The sequence below is a fragment of the Triturus cristatus genome, chromosome 10, assembly GCF_964204655.1.
Source record: "Triturus cristatus chromosome 10, aTriCri1.1, whole genome shotgun sequence".
Taxonomy (NCBI): domain Eukaryota; kingdom Metazoa; phylum Chordata; class Amphibia; order Caudata; family Salamandridae; genus Triturus; species Triturus cristatus.
In genome coordinates, this window is record NC_140593.1 from 1,034,037,714 (window position 1) to 1,034,056,392 (window position 18,679).

Genomic DNA, 18,679 nt, shown 5'->3' on the forward strand with positions numbered 1-18,679 from the left:
TGTTGGAACTTTTGTCCAACATATGGAGACATTAGAGCTGCGTGTAAATTTAAAAAAATCTTTTATTATGTCTTGTGGACCTGGGAAAAGGAAGCTCAATACTATAAATGTAGGTTCGTATAAACTAGAATCCGTAACCTCTTTCCCATATTTAGGGTTGATTTTCGCTGCGAACGGCTCATGGTGTGGGCATTCTGCCCACGCCATGGGCAAGTTCTCGAAAGCCACCAATTCTATATTGAGTCTTTCACGCCCAAAGAGAATAGGTGCCACTAGAGCCATCTTAAATTTTTTTAAATTACAGTGCATCCCTGTAGCCACATATGGGGCTGAAGTCTGGGGATCGGGGAGAAATTCAGGGATTCAGCGTGAGGAAACCTGCTTTTGTAGGAAAATATTGGGCGCACCTTTCTCCGCTTCTGAATTTATTTGCCATAAAGAATTAAACCTCCCCTATGTTTGTGATTTTATTAGAGCTAGACCAGCCCTATTCTGGATCAGGATCTGGATAAATAACTCAGCAATTTTAACAAAAAACATTATAAAAGATTGCCTAAAATGTGACCACGGCCTGCTTGGCTTGCTGCAGTTTTTAACACATTGCGTGCCGTGGATAAAGGTGACCTTTTCTCCGAACCAACCAGAATTGAGCCTAAAGATAAGGTTGTGGTTAAACAAGCACTTTATGCACTTTTTAATTCAGAAAGAATGGGGAGGGAATCGCTTAAATCTTCTGTTGTCACATACATGGGGAACGATTTGTGTAGGTATCCATTACCATCCTACCTCACTCTCCCCATGTCTAATTGGGAACGATCTTTGCTCTTTCGTTTAAGGGCTGGGTCTGTAAAATTTTTGTAGGCTTTTCCTTTGGGTTATCATCATACAACCGAATATAACCCATGCCCATGTGATGGCACCAGTAAACAGAATGATATCCACTTCCTATTCTTCTGTAAATTTTATTTAAAATATATTAATTGGTTTTTAACTCCCTATTTTAGAAAATTAAGACCCCTCTCTTTAGGGGAATCCTGCTCACTGTTATTCTCTCTGGATACAGATGAATTAATCTTTCGCACTAGTACTTTTCTGAGATTAATAGTACGTGCACGTAAAATGATGGAAAATCCCTGAAAATTGTCTTATGAGAGTCGCATTTTTTAAATGAATTGTTCTTACTGCGGTATTTTTATGGATTGTATTACTGTGTAAATGAATTGTGTTTTTGTTGTACTTTTATGGATTTTATGAAACCCGAATAAAGGTCTTTTGAATTGAATTGAATTGACTATGGGTTCAATAGAAGAAGACAGTAAATTTTGAGATAAAGATTGAGAAAGAAAAATGTAATCAAGGCGAGAGAAAGATGCGTGAGGGGGAGAGAAAAAGGAGTAATCTAGGGTGTCAGGGTGAGAAAGCCTCCAAGAGTCAGTGAGATGTGCTTGAGAAATAGTGTCCAGGAACTGCTTGTGGGGTTTGTGAGGTAGAAAACGAACAGTTGATTTACGATCAAGGAACGGATGCACAATCTGGTTACAATCACCACCTAGAATAAAGAGGTCATCTTTATGTTGAATACATTTGTTCGTATTTAAGGGCCAGAAAGAAGAATCAAGCTGTGTAGGACCATAAACATTAAAAACAGTTAGAGGTATAGAATTAATTAGTAACCTAGTTATTATCCATCTACCTTCAGCATCAGTTTCTTGCAATAAAACTTTACATTTTAATTTCTTGTGACATAAAATGGCAACACCATTTTTCTTACCGGTAGAAGGCAAAAATAAGACCGTACCCACCCAGCCTCTTTTTAACTTGAGACTCAGACTCAGTGAGGTGAGTCTCTTGTAAAAGAACTATATCGGGATTATATGAAGCTAGGTGGGAAAGGACTCTCTGTCGTTTAATAGGGCAAATAAAACCTTTTACATTCCAGGAGATTACTCTGAATTTAAAAACTGGAAAAAAATAATAGAATCAAAGACTACAGCAATAGATAAAGAAAAGAAAATGCCAGAAAGTGAAAGAAAAAAGGGATGAAAAAAGAGGGAGGAATCAGAAGAGAAGCTAAAGGAATATAATGCATAAGCATTTGAAAGTATACAAATAAGAAAATAGAGTAATAGCGCAGCCAAAGGAAGAATAAGTATAGGCGACAAGATAATGGGAAAAAAAAGGAAAAGAGAGGGAGGAATAGAGAAAAAAAGCACAAGAAGAGACAGTACATATCCAAAAAGGATGACTGAAAGAGACATACCTGAGGGGGACATACAAGAAGACAACGGGGCTATGGCGACGCTCGATAAGACAAACTTCCCAAAATCAGGAGCCCAAACCGCACCAGGACGAAGGAGTTAGAGGAAGAACCATATGGGATGCAAAAAAGCACACCAATCAATCTGAATAAAGGGAAATAAAAGGCAGTTAGGATGAGGGAAAGACATGGAAGCATATATAAAGAAAAAATATATACCACATTTAAACAAACAACTTGAAAAATCAGAGAGTTGAAACAAAAACGAGAAGAGGTATGTAAGGAGAACAACTAGAAAGAGAAGAAGCATTAGAAAAAACTTTACTTAAATTCTTCAAAAAAGTATCACTATAACAACAGAAATAAATACAGAAAAATATGATCCGAAAAACCTGTAAAGAAAAAATAAAATTAGAACAGTCAGCCACAAGCAGAATTGGAAGTATCCATGCCACTGTTGATCTGAATATGAATAAAGTTTTTAAGTTCAGCAGGGTCTTGAAAAGTCCAAGTTCGGTTCTGGTGAGTAACTTTGAAGATGCATGGATGAAATAAGCCGTATCTGGCACCGAGAGACCGAAGAGGAGTGCGGAGATTCAAGAACTGTTTCCGTCTTGACGCAGTGGCATTAGAGAAATCTTGGGAGAGAAACACTCTTTAACCCAACCAGGAAACTTGACGTTTGGATCTTGATGCAGAAAGAACTGAAAGGAAATCTGTGAATTTCAAGAAGAGAATGATAACTCCTCGTGGCTTCGTTGAAGTAGATGTGCGAGGACCAAGCCTATGAGCTCTTTGAATACTAAGAGAAGTGGAGGAGGGCATATCCAAAAGTTTCGGAAGGAAGGTGGAGAAAAACGAGACAGGGTCATCACCTTCCAGGGATTCCGGCAGACCATAAATGCGTAGGTTGTTCCTTCTATTTCTGTTTTCCAAATCCTCAGTATGCCGTTGGAGAGCAAGAACGGAATTTTCCAAAGAGGAGATACGTTGAGAGTTAACTTGGATCTCTGAGACCTGCTTCTCTATGGAGGTCACCCTGTTTTCCATAGTCGACCATTTTTCCTCAAGAAGCTGTATTTTGGTGTTGGTTTCTTCTACAAAGGGGCGTAAGGCGCGTATCTCCTCTAAAAGTAGTTCCATTGAGATAGGAGATGATGTTTTATCTGGAGGAGGAGAGTCATGCTTCAAACGTTTAGTTGATGTAGAAGGAGGAGAAGATTTGTTTGAGCTCGACTGTGACGAAGAAGGGCGATTGGAAGCAACTCCAGCCATTTGGTCTACTGTAGAAGGAGAGTCTACTGATGGGGACAAGGAAGATGATGGCGTGGGTGCACTCTTCGAAGGAACAAAAACGAACTTTGGGTTACGTAATTTGCCCATAGAAACCTGAGAGCTCAAATGTTGAAGTGCATTAAAATGAAGGAGATCAAATGAATATAGGTTCCACTCAGAAACATTGACCAGTAGCCAGTATAAGGTAAACGGGTCTCTGCCAGAAGAGTTAACAAAAACAGGTTTTGTAATAAGTTGTGACACGAATAATTAATTCCGAGGCATCCAGAAAAAACTCCTCAAATCTGGCATAGACTACATTTAAAAGGGCCAGTAGTATGAGTATATCAATAGCACCAAAGCTGTGAGGCAGAGCAAAGCAGCATGTTCCTTACTGTAGCTGGCTGTCCAAAGCAAAAGAAAGAAGCATGGAAACAGCAATTAAAAGGAGCAAAAGGGCGCTGAAGCTGACACAAAGGCCACAGGACATAGATATTGTAATTAATTAGTCGATGAGGTAAAGTCCTTGACGCGCGCGTTAGCGTCTCGCTAGTGTCTCACTAACCACAAAATGGCGGACATCCTGAGGTGATTAAATCCGCGACTGAAACGGCATTCATGAGCATCAAAAAAGTTCATGGTCGCGCTCACCCGGTGCGCGCTGAGTTCCGACGCCAGGAACCATCGAGGAATCAAGTACAGAAGCGCGGAAACGGGATCAGCATGCCGAAAATCGTCCCGATACAGCAGCGCTCCCGACTCAGGCAGCCATCTTTATCGGCGCCGAAGCCACGCCCGCTAATCCCTCTGTTTAATAATACCTGGCAGGGCGGCTAAGGTTGGATTACCCTTTAATGCATACGTTAATGATGAACGTGTTCTGAGGCCCTCTCTAAATAAAATATCCTCCAGCGTGCAGAAACTCATTACTCATGTGGCCTTCGATTGGAGGCGCACACCAACAAAGAGAGCTAAAAGGCAGGGAAGTGGTTACGCTGATGGACTTCCAGCGATGAGCACAGCCTGCCATAGGAGTATTCAGCAGGTCAGTTTCCTCAATTTGGGAATGACCGCTTGGCAGAAGACTCCAGGAATTATTTGGGAGCCTCCCCGTCTGAAATTCAAGTTGACAAAGATTTCTATTGGAAAGACTTCCTGGCAGATAGGTTTTTGGAATTAAGGGCCAATTCACTAGTCTGAGGTTTGTCCCTGGTAAAACCCACCCACCAATTCCAACCCCTTGTTCTCTCCTACATACTCACTTCCTCTGCCATCTCGCCCCAAGGTAAATCTTAAAAGCTTCCTAATTTCTAATTATTCCAATGAATTCCAGGAATACTCTGAGGAACAAGTTCTAACAGCCACAGAAAAGGACAATACTGCACTGCGGTGCTAGTTAATTGGCCTCCTCGCTGTCATGGATTGGAAGAAGGCCACAACATGAGTAGAAAGGATTATTAATAGTCGTCATTTCCAAGCAGCATATGAATACAAGGCCTTAGTTTCCTCAGTAACATGGCCATCATAGCTACCAGAAGGTACGCTTGCTCATTACTGTACCCCCTTCATGTTGCTGCTCCTAATTTTTAAAACAAATCAGAAAGGCTACAATGTAGACAAGCATTGGCATAGCCAATAGGTCTCGCCTTGGGGATATTGCTGTTCCAAATTTTTAAGACAAATCAGAAAGACTACAATGTAGACAAGCATTGGCATAGCCAATAGGTCTTGCCATGGGGACCTTATAAGTGTTTAGCCATGCAACGGTTGATGTTGTTGCACCAAGGATATTGTGCTGCATAACTAAATACTTATAAGGTCCCAAAAGCGGGACCTATTGGCTATGCCAATGCTTTTTCAAAATAGGCTTTAATATAGACCCTTTCCAGGATTCTGGGTACTTACTGGTCAAGAATATCCCTTTAAAAAGACTAGCAAAATGCGTGCCCACCGTTCACAGTTACTTTTTATTATTGCTGCTGGAAAGTTATGCAGCCCTGCTGCTCGACTTAACTTCAGGGATGCTATGACTGATCTAATATCTTTTTCTGAAAACCAATCGGTCAGCTGACTACCAGATTTGATTTAATTTAGACTCCCTATGGTTTGCTGAGGGCAAACTGATGATTTTGGGCGAAACAGGCTGAACGCCCACCAGCTCATCTGGTCTTCCTCAGTTGTGCACTGGACGGCTCCTAGGTAGCAATTATTTCACTGGTTCACTAATTTCCCAAATAACCTAATAACCTCTTTAATTTCCTCCCACCGATTATGGTTGAATTGCCTTTCTTTTCCCAAATAGACTGCCTATACCGGTTTTTGAGGCAGCCACTGCTTGTGTGGTGACACCTAATTGTCCAAGACGGTAATTCTTGACAGCCTTTCTCAGCTGACTTTTATGTTTCCGGCAAGAGGGATCAAACCATGTATTATTTGCTTGTTTTGAGTATACTTTTGCCTTTTTCAATTTGAAAATTAGATTAAGACTTAAACAGAAAAGAACATTATTCATCAGTTCCTTATAACACTTTAATAAGTTTTCACCCCTTTCTGGGACACAAGTTATACTCCCTGTTACCTGTAGATTACATAAGTGCCCCAAATGTCCTGGATCTAGACGAGTAGTTAAGCAATGTGGAAAGCTCATGGACTTTTTCAAAATCGCTTCCCATATTTATCATGGATTTTTGTTGCACTTTGGCCATGCAAGGGGGTGCAAGAGCGACGCAAAACATAGAATGATACTTATCAAGCCACACAAGGCCACCTTGCGTGGCCCTGCACGGCTTGGTAAATGTAGGCTGCACTAGTCGTTGCCTAGCGTTCCTCTGCCCCAAAAATGCATTACATGGGTGGAGCGTGGGTGTTTGTCACGCATCCACCCATGTATTTTGGCCATTCCCAGATTTACCATTAGTGGTAGGCCTTGGAATGCGTCAAAATGCCACACCTCCTCAAGGAAGTCTTGTTGTTTCCTCTTTCTATGTGTGCTTCATTCTGCAGTACACACAGAAAAAGCAGAATGTTTCTGAGGATTGTTTTTTGTGCAGGAAAGCATCCCTTTATGCTCAAAAACAATCCTGCCTACAAATCAGGCACCCTTGCACTATAGTGCAAGGGTGCGTGTGTTGGCCCTAGGCAGTAGTTTGTGCGCCAGCGAAGGCAGAGAGCAGGGATGTGCTGTATAATGTTAAATATGGTGCATTCCAGCCCTTTCACACTGTGCAGCAAGGTGGCTTACTGTGTTGTGTTGCGTGAAAATGTTATAAATATGCCCATAGGTGCTTGCCTGTAATTGAAAGTAGCAGCTGGAGCCCAATGGTAACTCCCCTTTCAACGTAATACAGTAAAGGAACCAATCACTCCAAACAGCCAGGCCATACAAAAATGTAATCAATTAGACAACTTTAACCGCCAGCACAAAAAGTGAGTGCAGCAGGAGTGTCCTTCGCCCGACTCCCATTTAGACAAATCAGGCCCATTCTCGACAACCAATTCCCCATCAAGATATGCTTCTCTGAAGGGGACCCTGCTGGGAATATACCTACCAGCACATTGTATTGATGAAGTAAATCTTGTAGTACAGTGTCAGCACATGCAGGAAAGAGCTTTAAGCTAGTCGCCAGCCATTATCAGAATTGCATCCGCATATATCAGCAAAGCATTATTTATAACTATTTCCAATTCAGCAATCCATACACGCCAAGTGTTAAACATACACCTTGCTAACAAAAAATATTTCCTTTCTTTGTTCTTTAGACAAACTTCCACTATTGTGACCAGTGTGACGCAAGGTGATTCTAGTAATTCTATACATTTTGTTACTAATTTAGTTGAGATAAGGGTCATTAGCCCACCTGGTAATCTACCTCTACCTCGATCAGACCCCGGTCTGGAAATGGTTACAAAACCATCAAGGTTGGTGTTTTCTTACAACCATGTTTCATTCAAAGAATAATTTGATGATTCTGAAGGATTTCATCCAGATGTCCATTTTTTTTAATATGTGTAATGCTGTGTATGTTCCAACTTACCAACTTACATTTGCCTGAGAACTCTATGATCTATGCTACATTCCCCCACTCCCCTGAATCATGGGTAACCTGGAGGCTCAAGAGGGGGGCATAGCAATTTGAAGTTTCCTATCCTTGGCCCCAACCTGCACAATGGGGAGCCATATCATTTTAGGGGATGATGTAGGAATTCTACGCCGGGGAAGTGGGCACCGCCTTTACGATAACAGGTGTACGTCAAAGCTGTGAACCACAACTTAGAACACAAATCTAAATTACCCCTTCCCCCATACTTCTGCAACATGAAGCATCTTTCGCTGGCTTTTGCCACAACCAGCGCCTACTGGGTGCTGGCCCTGTGCCACCCTAACTAAACCTCATTCCAATGTATTCAACCCAGTGCTCAGCCCCCCTCCAGGAGGGTTCTGTAGTTTGAGTCCGGGATGTTCTGAGCGCTGGCCAGGGGAGGCCTCAGCAGTCCTATCTGGACCCCCTCATCGGCCACCCTTAGTCAAAGGAGTGGTTGTCCGCACTCGCTAGCCGGGAGGAGTGCACGTGCTGTCTCCTGCCAACCCACCCTATGAGCCCCACCAGTTAGACTTGTGATTGCTCTGCCTGTGCCGCCATGCCACCCGCCTCCACTAGTGGGGAGTCATACAGTTTCTCTTGCTTGTTCCTCTAGGAGCTCCTGTTGCCACCGCAAATGCGGATCCTTCCTTGGGGGGTATATCGCTGGGTTTTTCCGGGGTCGCTCCCCTCGGAACTGGGGTGTTGTATGCAGTTGAATATTGATTTTCTCATCTGGCCATTCTCCAGCGAGTCAAAGAAGAAGGTTTGGTCCTGGTAAATTACTTCAAGTCTAGCAGGGTATATGATGTTGGGCACGTGGATCTCATTCATTTCCTCCATGAAGGATTTGTGTGGGTGTTGGACCAGTTTAGTGTAGTCTGGGAAAAGTAGTGTGCTGTGAGACTGATACCACATCGTGGTCAGACTCCAGGCATTTCGTAGGATGGTGTCTTTGTCATGGTAGTTCAGGATGTAAATGGCCGGGGCTGGGGGAAACCTCAGGGCCAGGGCATGGTGTGCCTGCTCCACCACAAAACAGGAAGACAAGGAGCCCGGCAGCATGATGGAACACAGCCATTGCGTAATGAAGGCTTAGGGGCAGGTTCCTTTGCATACCTCAGGACATCCTATGAGGCAGATATTATTTCTCCAGGCCCTTCCCTCTGCGCCCTCTACTGGTGCGACCAGTTCTGTAGAGATGTCTGAAAGTTTGGAGAGGGACAACTGAAGTGTCCAAAATCATGGACCACACCAAAGCCATAGTGACTATCAGTAAAAAAAATCACTCAGTTGGTCTGAAACACAGCAGGCTCAAGTAAGAGCAACCAGTTCAGCCACTTGTGCAAAAGCTACACCTGGGGAGCCAGGAGGCTTCCACTACTCCTCCCACAGTACAGGCATATGCAGCTCTCAGTGTCCCTCCATCATTTCTTAGGCAAGAGCCAGCCACAAACAGTATATAATCTGACTCTGCCAGAGGCTCATCCTGAGTGTCTAGACTTGGTGCATAGTTCTTTGATGTCTTGACAGTCATGTTCTACTTCCACTTCCCCATCTTCATTTTCATTTTCAGGCAGTGGTAACAGTATTGCAGTATTCAGCGAAGCACCCCATTATGTTTTCTGCAGCAAGTATAATATATTCATGTTTAGTCAACCTGCTGTTTCTCAAGTGTTGTAAGCAAGTACGTGTCAGCAACATTTTAACAAAGTGGGGCATCATCACAGTTAGGGGGTATTCCATGACTATGCTCTCACATCTTTCAATACTGACACCTGCTGCTACAGCTTTAAGGCAGGAGGAGTGCTTCTTTGCTCCTCATATTTATTTTCCCACCAGAAAGCGAAATAAGTATTTAAGGTAGGTCGATTGTTGAAGCTTAAGGCTTTACAATGGTACCTCATAAACTACTGTCTGCACTAATAAGTGCATCATGGATCTTGGGAAACCTTACTCTAGTCCTTGGAGAAGGGTAGAGAGGTTGTATTGGAGTTCAGCGTCAGCATCTCTGGACTCATTAGGCTGGATGGGGTCTTACAGGCATGCACGTTTAGCAGCAGCAGTAAGTCAAAGCCAGCAGAGCTTCAGCAAGGCGTCATGCTTAGTTCTACCCTTGAGGAAACTGGCAGCAATGGAGATATTCCCTCCCTTTACCAGAGGTGGGTTCTACTGTATGCTCAGTTCTGGACGGTTAGGTAGCACCCTACAGCCAAGAAGTTAAAGTGCATTCAAAACACTCAAACATCCATCCAGACAACCTCAGCCAGATTTTCACTCCTCAAAGAGGATTTTAGGGGAGGAGGAGGCCTTGCCATGCTCTAGGAATGCATTGTGTGGGATGATGCCTTCATGACCCTCAGAGGTACATTCTTCAGGGGTCGGCGGTGGCAGGAAACCATGTGTTTTCTCATTAGATAAATGTTGGGGGAAAAGGAGTAAGAGAGTGAGTCGGTAAGTGGGGAACGTTCGAACATGTTTTTTGTCTATAGGCTGTAGCCACCCTCCGTCTTACATTCAGCATTTATATCAGAATATTTTTGAGACAGGTACACCAAATGTGATCTTGTTAATGGATATGTGATGTTACCCCACATGCTTTTACCCTGCAGTTTTTACTCCGCAAACTCTTTTACAACGCAGGGCATTACAACGCAATTTGTTACAATGCATTCCCCATGCCAATGCAATTACTATTCTAACTCCAGGGGGGGTTTACTTGGGGGAATACGTTGTAACAGTTTTGTGGTGTAAAGCCCTGCGTTGTCAAAGTTATTGTGGAGTAAAAAATGCAGGGTAAAGAAGTTTCTCCATGAAATCCTGCTCCTAGGGTATACTATGTGATTGTTGTTGGGCATATGCCAATTTGTCTCAGTTCTGGACTTCTGTGTAATCATGTCAGGTTGCAAAGGCTGCTTAGTAAATACACTCCATCAGTGGTGTTACAAATAGACAAAATTATGGGCCAAGTGCATCCAATAGAGGAAAACTGTTTCTCTCTTTACATTACAGGGAACTATAGGTAATTCCTCCTTGGACAAAGTGCCTTTACTGGGAGGAGATCCCAGCCTTGCCTTGTGTAAGGTTTGTGGTTTAAATGTGCTCATATGTTGTTCCCACTTTCATTTGCCTTGTCTTTAAGTTTATACCTCTTTTGAAAGGAAACTGCACCTTCTTAGCAAGTTCCTTTTACATCAAATCAGAAGCCATTTGTGCTCAAAAAGGTGCATAAAGTTATAGTTTTATGGGAAAAGTGGTAAAGTAAAGTCATTGATCCTGAACCTTGGGTTGCTCTTTGAGACAGTACAGGCTCTCCATTAGCACACAATGCTATTTCCATGTCTCAGTTTGCTTTAGTTTTAGGATACCAATCGCAGGTTTGTAGAAAAAGATTACAAAATGCTACAGTACTAAGAACTTAATTTTGAATTAAATCTGTTATTAATTTAAATGTATTAAATTAAAAATATTTTCTTGACGTTTATAGTTAAAAAACATAAATCCCCATCTAAAGTTTTTCTAGAGTTTAAATTAAAAACTAAATGCCCACCTAAATAAAAGAATACAATTTTTTCTTATGCATTAGTAATCAATAAAAGTAATATGTAGAATGAATTAATTAAACGTAATTGCATTATATTTTAATAAGAATACAGTTACATTAATTTATAAATAATAAATGTCTTATTTTTAGATATTTTTTAACATATATATTTATCCATTATTTAAACTATTTAAATCTTTTAATTTAACAATGGAGTTTTAGTTGTAGTCTCTACGTCAGTTGTTTTCTATTGGAGGGGGTTTTGGTACTAGTTGTTGATCAAATGTGGTGCTGGCCTTACTCCAGCTTTGAGCTGGGATAATTTACTACTGTTTGGAGTCTCTTTTTGGCAGTAGTACTTTTAGAAGTGCAATTTGTGAATAGCAATGGGCTTGATCTTTTGTTGGTGGGTACATGCCTCTCCCTAACTCTTCCTTAACCCCCTTTACTTGTCCCTAAACCCTCCTATGTAGTAGTAAGTATTCTTCTTTATCTAGCCCCTTTTTCTGGTTCATCTCACATTTACCGTAAAGTAGTAAACTTACATGTGTTAGGATTGCCCCATAAAAAAGATAGTATAGATGGAGATATACTGTGAATAGCATTTTGTAGTGCTTTAGCAGTACTACTTTTTTTTATAACTCTTTTTACTATAGGCAGAGAGTAGAACAGCAGCAGTTAAATTCTTACAGCTGGACAATTGTGGTAATACATAAAGAAGCAATAATCATCTACACACATCATCCAGTACACAGAATAACTATTGGTAGGTCGTGGGTACCGCCCCCTCCCTGCGCAATCACTCCTCTTCCAGCTGGGTGATTGCCTGGAAAGGTAGACACAGCATTGCTCTGTAAATATTCCAGCTTACCCAGATTTTGGACCACCTATGGGGGCATCCCCTGCTGTCCTAGACAACCCGTTCTGCTTGCATACACCAGTCCATATCCTCCTCCCATTCCCTAAGGGTTGGTCTAGAATCAGAGCCCCCCTTTCTTGCTATATTGTGCCTCGCGGCCATGAGGCCGATTGTGACCCATATTCTTTCGCCTCTAGTGAGATCTGTCATCCCCATATATTCAATCTGCCCAGTTGGTGGCGATTTCAATATTTTCGGCAAGAACCGACTCTACCCGAGATTTCTCTTCTCCCCAATAGTTCTGGATTATAGGACAATCCCACAAAATATGGAAGAAGCTGCCCTTGCCCCCTCCGCCCCTGATACAATGCAGTAAGGTTCTTTTTCCCATTTTTACAAGAGTGGTGCAGGAATAATACGGTCTATGTAGGATTTTCACTTGGACCAGTTGGAAACGGGAAGGTATAGCCACTTTTTTGGGAGACGCAGTTGCCTCCAACAATTCCTCGTGGTCCACTGCCCGTAGGTCCCCCCCCCCATTTCTCTCGGAGTTTCATTAAATTCTCTGGGGTATTATTTAATATATTCCGATATGTTGAGGAGATTGCCTACTTTGGCATGTAATCATCGAGTAATCTGTCTTCTAGTAGGGATGATAAAGGCAGATCCTCTGTTTGCGGGATTGCTCGCTTCAATGCATGATTTATTTGGTGGCAACAGAATATTTCTGTGGGTGCTAATTTATGCTCCTGCTGTAATACAGTAAAAGGTTTTACCCCTTTGTTAGTCCATATGTCGCCAACCCGCGAGAGGCCTGTGAGGTCCCATTTATCAAAATCCCGGTATCTCGCCAGTAGGCCCAGGTGTATCGAGTCCCATAGAGGAGTGGCTTGTGTAATTCTGTCATGCCATCCCAATGCTGTCAATGTCGTGTTCCAGATTTTGATTGTTACCGAGGTGGGGGTGTGAGGTGGCATGTTGAGTTTTCTCCCATATATCGCCCTTTGATAACCTCCTGTTGCCATATTAAACCGCTCCATTTGGTAAGCTGGATCATCCGGCAGCCAATGTACCCAATGGCTGACTACTGCTAGTTGTGCGGCCCAGTAATAATACTGCAAGGCCAGAAGGGCAATGCCGCTGTCATACCACCTCCTTGTAAGTTTGTGTCAAGCTATTCTCTGCACGTTCCTATCCCACAACAGTGTTCCAACAGTTGCTTATATAGTTTCAATGTATGTCGGGAGGACTGGGTGTGGTGTGTTTTCCAGTATGGACAAGAATCGGGGCAATGCCATCCTTTTATAAAGAGCAGCTGTTCCCAATAGTGTGAGGGGTAGGTTCTTCCAATGTTGCACATCAGCCCAGAGTCATCGCAAGGGGGCTCAAGATTGTGGTTGTAAAATATCGCTGGGTCTTTAGTAATGTACAGGCCTAGATACTGAAATCCCTCTGTCACCACCTTGGCCACGCAGGACCGTGGATTCCAGGGAACCCCACCACTCAGAACAAATATTACCGATTTGTCCCAGTTAATAGCATAGCTCGAGTATTTTTGACATAGGGCAAAATATGGAGGATTCTATGTAGTGAGACATAGGGGTTGGCCATATATATAAGAATGTCGTCGGAGTATAGGGAGTTCCGATCCTCCCAGGTTTCCGACCACCTGAGCCCTCTGATCAGAAGGTCGCCTCTAATCCATACTGCCAAGGACTACAGGGCCAATGCAAATTGAGCGGGGAAAGGGGGCAGCGCTGCCTTGTGCACCCTCTGTAGAGTGAACACTGCAGATCTACCTCCATTTACCAACACCTGTGCCATTGGTTCTGTATAGAAGAGGCGAATCCAAGATAAGAATTTAGGGACGAAACTTTGTTTTTCTAAGACCGCAAATAAGAAGGGCCACTCCAGCATATCAAACGCCATCTTGGCGTCCAGTGAAACCACTCTCCTGGACAGTGTGTGCCCTCCCCAATATTCCATGAAGGCGTCTCAGGTTTAGTGCAGTATTTCCACCCAGCATGAAGCCTGACTGATCGGGATGCATTAATGAGCTCAAGATCAGGGTTAATCTATTTGCGAGTAATTTAGCTAAGATCTTTATTTCAGCATTTAGCAGGGAGATTAGCCTGTAGGATGAATAGCGGTCTGGAGGTTTCCCGGTCTTGTGGATCACAACAATATTAGCTAATCTTTGATCGTCTGGTAACATTCCTGCCTCTAGGCTTTCATGAAACATTTTGACCAAGTGGGGGGCAATCTTAGATGCTATCAACTTATATAAATCAATGGGGTGGCCATTGGGGCCCATTGCTTTTCCTGAGTTCAAGGATCTGATGGCCTTCGTCACTCCTCCCTAAGTAAGGTCTGATTCAAGGAGGGCCCTGTCGTCCGGCCTCACGGTTGGCATATTGAGGCTGGAGAGTAGCTTGCACGCTGAATCTGTTGTTACGCTTGGTGACGGTGTGTATAACTCCGCATAATATGCCATAAAGTGGTCTTCTATGCCCTGTCTGTTCTGAGTGGGGACTCCCTCTTTTGTGGTGACTTCCAGTTTCCACTCAGACGCTGCCTCCCACTTGTCTAACCAGGCTAGCTGCTTTCCTACTTTATCACCCACATCGTATAGGCGATGCAGGGTTATTTTATATCTAAGCTTTGCTGACTCCTCAAGAGTGTCTTTGTATTCTTTCTTTTTGATACTTATTTTATGTCTGACTGTCTATGAATCTGTGGCTGTCAGGTCGGATTCGAGGCAGTGGAGCTCACTCTCAAGTTTCTCCAACCATGCCACCTTTTCTTTTTTATGACCTGCAATTGAGGCAACACCCTGACCCCGTAACACCATCTTGAAGACTTCCCAGAGGACCCGGGTTGCGCCCACAGTACCCTCGTATTCTTGAAAGTACTGCTACACAGTCTTTTTCAAATCGGTGCGAATCCGCGGTATCTTCAGGAACCAGGGATTAAGCGGGACAACGCGGCCTGCCGGGCCAAGCCACGCACCATAGACCGCTTAATCGGGGAGTGAGCCGAGATACCTCTGGGGAGGAAACCCACATCCCAGAACTATTGAGAATATTGCGCCAATCCAAATATATAATCTATGCGCGAGAGACTACCGTTTGCCCCAGAATGGAAAGTAAATTGGGTAGTGTTAGGATTGTGTGCTCGCCAACAGCCACAAGGCCTAGTGCCATTAATAAATCTGCTAATAATCTCCCCGAGAGATCACAGCCCGAGCCGGCCATCTGTCGCGTTCCCCATTGATTGCTGCATTACAGTCACTTCCAATGATCAACTCCTCCCTGTGACAGTTTGACAGTGAGTGAGCCCAGATCTGTAAGTGCCACCATGTATAGCCTAGGGGGGGATGGGCAATAAAATAATGTTAAGTAAACCCCCCTCCCAGCATTCAGTGATCGCCAGGAAGTGTCCATGTGGATCATGTGAGATATGTTGAACAATAAAAGTGAATGTGGTCAGGAGAAGGATACCCACTCCCCTCAACCCTCTGGTATAGCCTGAATGTGCAACTAGTTTGTATCTCCCTCTATATAGTGCGCCATATGTTGTCCCCTGTAAATGCATCTCCTATAATAGGATTAAGTCCGGTAGGTGTCGTTTCAAGTAGTGTAATACCATCCCTCTCTTTATCTTATCCCCCAAACCGTTCACATTCCAGGACTATATTTTGAAGCTATAAGTGTTTTGATATGAAGACGTTAGATATCTATTCTAGTTCCAATTGTGATGTGGCTGGATAGGGACCCCCTGTGTGGCGTAAGGGACATGTACCCACGTCTCCCGGAAATTCTTCCCTGGCCCCACCGACCGATGTTAGGTGCCACAATGACACCCATCAGTGTAAAGCGTTGCATCCTATGTGCCGTACCATACTCACTGCACTTTATACTACATACAATGTTAAACATTTTCAGAAGAACAAAACATTAAAATACCCATTTCCCCCCACCCCTCTCCCTGCAGTGTGGACTCAGAACTGCCCACCCTTCCAACTGTGCAGAGCGCCTTTGTACCCCGTTCCCAACAACCCATTATAGGAAAAAAAAGACGTGATCCCCCCTTCAGTTCAATCAGTTCTTTATATCGCATGGAACCAAATCTGCAAGGCAAGGGTGGGTCTCAAGTCCATGGGCTCATATTATTGGGCCAAAATGAGTCAATCTTTAGTTGCATCAATGTGATAGTGTCTAGGAGTACGCAGTCTTGGAGGAGATTTGCTCCGCCGTGTTGGTCTTCGGATTACAATGCAGTTCAATACTTGGAGGGTTTTTATCATTTCTCCGGTAGTCTGTTTGCGTTTTCCCGCTCCCAACCTTACGCCACCCCTCCAACCATGCCCATGCATCGTCGGGAGTCTCAAAGAACCAGGTCTTGTCCTCTGTCGCCACTTGGAGCCTGGCAGGAAATATCATGGCATATTTCAATTTTCTCTCCCTCAGGGCCTTCTTGACTTCTATAAAGGAGCGTCGCAATTTCTGTACGCAGACTGTGAAGTCCGGGGCAAAAGGTGATCGCCGCATTTTCGAACTTCAGAGGCAGGTCGGTGGGAGCTGTCTGTTATATAATGTCCCTATCCCTATAGTTGAAAATTTGTGCCACAATTGGGCGGGTTGTGACACCAGGCTTTGGTGGGTCTCCCGGGACCCGATGCACCCTCTCCACTAAGAAGAAGGCAGAAAATAAGAGAGGTTTCAGGTGCTTGGAAATAAGGTCTTCCACAAAGAGATCAACTGCCTGTCCCTCCGCTCGCTCCAGCACCCCTAAAGTTCTGACAGTGTTCCTGTGGGAGTACCCTTCAAAATCCTCCACCTTTGCATCTAATGCAGCCGTAGTGGTCAGCAAAGTGCGAACTTGCCTTTTTGGTAGCGGTCTGCAAGGTTACTATAGCATCTTCAGCAGATTTAACGCAGGATCCAAGGTTTTGAAAGTCCTCGTGCATCAGGGTGACTTCCGATACTACAGTGTCTATTTTATCCTCCAGTGCCGTGTGGACCCCCTGGATAGCCGTCATTATATCCTGCAGTGGTGGGTTATCAGCAGGGTCCGGAAAAGGCATCATCTGCTCCTCGGATGATGGTCCCTGGGGGTCTGGCTTAGTGTGGGCATACTTGTCTAGTTTTGTTTGGTGGGTGGCTTGCACACCTTTGCTTCCTGACATCTCTACACTGTGTTAGTCACCCTTCAGTCCTGGGCAAGGGTCAGGCTCTAAGCCCCAGCAGGAAATGTTGTTGGTGTGCATGTTTTATGGATTAAGGTCGAGCCTTGAGATGCACGCGGACCCTCACGTGGTCCAGGCACCCTCCGGGGCATGAATTCTGGTCGGCCCTCACCCCAATGTCTCAAGTGGGGCCACTCTGCACACGAGTGAGGCAACCAACGGGGCGAACAGGGCAGGCGAGGGAGGGGAAACGTCAAGGTCCAGGCCAAGCCCCAGGAGGAAGAAAGGCGTCAGTGATGTTTAGGCCGTTGTCGGTTGGGTCGGCTCTCCAAGCTCAAATAGTATAAAATGGTGAGGCCCCACTGTCATCCGTCCCAAATATGTTCCGAAGCACAGGGCGGGGCCCTAAAACAATCAGGGGTAGAGACTGCACTCAGGAGGAGGTGGGAGGGAGGGTGGAAAGAGGTCCAGGCCACATCACTAGGCCGTAATTCGGACCAGTGTCCCAAAAATTCACCAAATGCTCAGATTTTGCCCCCCCCCAGTACCTCCACGATGCACTCTTCTCGGAGAGCTGTTTGCCTCGATCGCTCAGTGTCTCTATTGCAGGCGTGCGGTGGTACGTCTTGTGTCGAAGCAGGTGGCTCTTCCGTCTTCGATTCCACTACCTGCGTTGAGCCGTTCTGCTATTTGCCCAGATCTTTCAGGCAAGAGGCTCTCTCTCGGTCCTTGCGGCCGCTCTCTCCACCGGGTCCTGACTGGGCCAGCAGCCGCAGCCACCGGACGTCTCCCCCGGCCACTCCCAACACTTATGCCGGGGAGACGACCATACGTGCAGACCTCACCCCGTCGCTGTCGCCCCTGGCAGCTCCTCGGCACCGTGAGGCTCGTACCTTCCCACCAAGATGGAGCAGTTAGTACAAGGCGGTCAGTGAGGTTTTCATGCGAGATCGGATAGTTTGGCAGATAATACAGGGGGATTACGTGAAGAGTGGCCGGAGCTAATTTAAGAAGCGGTCATCCCGGTCGGCTGTTGGCCACGCCCCCTCTTTAGCAGTACCATTGTAGTACTACTAATTTACTTCAAAATGCAGTTTGTGAATAGGCCTCAACATGTGTATGTGGTATTAACTCAGATAATTTATCATGTGCTTCAAGGATTACTTTAAGGAATGTTTCAGTCTGTAAAGGGACTCAAACGATTTAGGAATAAAAAGAGGCAGCCAGATTGAAGTCTAAAATGTCATAGCAGCTAGGAAATTGCTTGTCTCCCATGGTAGCCATATTGGAGCTTGGCTTTCCCCATCAACAAGCAGCCACATCCTCTTAATAAACACCTGTTTAAACACTCAAATACGGGTGCAGTCTTGTGAAAGAGGCACATATTGTACGCTAATTCCATAACATTCCGAGGACAAGGTTTCTTTAGATTCAAATGCAAGCATGTGGAGAAGTTGGAGGCTAAAATCAATATGTG

General features: G+C 44.4%; 1 protein-coding gene across 3 annotated transcripts in view; it reads left to right on the forward strand.

Moving 5' to 3' along the window:
• LOC146796482 (acyl-coenzyme A synthetase ACSM3, mitochondrial-like) overlaps positions 1-18,679 on the forward strand; it is a 441,567-nt gene that overhangs the window by 185,797 nt on the left and 237,091 nt on the right. The gene's annotated exons all lie outside the window — the stretch shown is intronic.